The sequence below is a fragment of the Quercus robur genome, chromosome 2, assembly GCF_932294415.1.
Source record: "Quercus robur chromosome 2, dhQueRobu3.1, whole genome shotgun sequence".
In the NCBI taxonomy this organism is placed as follows: Eukaryota; Viridiplantae; Streptophyta; class Magnoliopsida; order Fagales; family Fagaceae; genus Quercus; species Quercus robur.
In genome coordinates, this window is record NC_065535.1 from 35,572,799 (window position 1) to 35,574,602 (window position 1,804).

Genomic DNA, 1,804 nt, shown 5'->3' on the forward strand with positions numbered 1-1,804 from the left:
TTAAAGAGTTAACAAAATATAAAAATGACTATCAATAATTTAATTTATATATATATATATATATATTAATATATAGGAATTATATTATGCATCTTATTGTATATCTTTAAGTGTATTCATGCATATGGATGAGATTACAAGCTAGTTTTATGATAATGTATTAATGTATTCCATGAACCTCACCAATTTAACATTTCATCAAAATTTGATTAAATCCAACCAAAACCGTCATGCATCAATCTTAGCAATTTAACAAAAACTGCTAGCAATGAACAATATCCTCGATACATTCGTTGGGGGCTAGTATTTATCAACAAATCATTTTCTTATATATTTGTTTCTCGCTAAAGGTCTTGTAGCTGAATTGGCACCTCCCCATGCACAAAGTGCTTTGGGATCTAGGGGGGAAATGATTCAAGCTGCAGGATTAATAGCATGTTGTAATTATTTCTCAAAAAAAAAAAAATTGTTTCTCTTTCTCTCTCAAGCACCCTCCTTCTCTCTGTCGAGCTTGTCGTCCTACTCTAGAGCTCTTTTCTCTGGACCTCAAAATTCACCTCAAGAGCTTTTGTTTTGTTGACGCAAATCACATATTTGACCACCTCAGCACTAAATATTGATGGAAGGGTTTAAATTAAAAGGTTATTTAATTTTATGGGTACAAATTCAAATTTTAAAACTTTAAAACACAAAATCAAAATCACCGCAACTTTAAAAAGTGTAATTTACCATTTGATCCGCTTAATAATAAATAAACATACTGTGATGTCATTAAGTGGTTGAACCTTACAATTTGCGAAGCTCTTCCCACCTAGGTGACTTCCTGATTCAGGTAATGGTTGGTGGCCCCCATTTATGTGACCTTAGCAACCCTTCCAAATAGATGATCAAGCAGAAAAGTAAACGAAATACTTTAGTGTTTAGTTGATTCTTAACAACTGCATAATAAGTGGTTAGTTTCTAACTTGCAATTAAACTAAAGGGATTGCCAATGGCAATTCTTGCCACTAATTCAAGTAGTTTAAGAAAGTTGAGCAAACTATTAACTAAACTATCAAGCAATGCCCAGTCTTCCCTTGTCACTTTCAAAAGATTAAAGTGATAGTTTTTTATTGATTGGAATTAAGAACCAAAAAGTTATCCATTACTCCAACAAGAAAACAGGGATCAAAAGCTTTATGGCTCAACTAATATTTATTGGTGTTTATTACAGAGATGTCCAGATTCAAATATCTCTTTTCTCAATTATTGAATTTTTTTTTATATAAAAAAAAAAGAAAAAAAAAAAGAGAAATAAGAAAACAAGTGAGAGAGATAAAGATAATAAAGAGCATCATTATGGAATCTATGATTCATGTGAGAGAAAGAAGAAATTTGAATTTTAAAACGGCTTTGTTGAAAACCAAAATACCAAAAAATTCCATAACTTCTTTGAACTGGCAAATTGAACCAGCCATAGATCCATAACTTCTTTGAAGATTATTATTATTATTATCCATCCATCCATTTTTTTCATTTGAACATTTAACAGACATACAAGTACAGTAAAGAAATCTAAGGTTAGGGATAATATAACTATAACACATATGGCGAAATTCATGGAATACTAAATGATGAAAATATCAAATATGTCAAAAAAAAAAATTTGGCTGGGCAATGAAAATATGTCATATTATATTATATTTATGAAATATGAGTGGACTTAGGCTAATCATAATATGCTTTCCGAATATGCTTTTCAATGGATGAATAAAGAATAATTACATAAATTTTTCACTAAGTTACAATTTCACCCCAAAAGAAT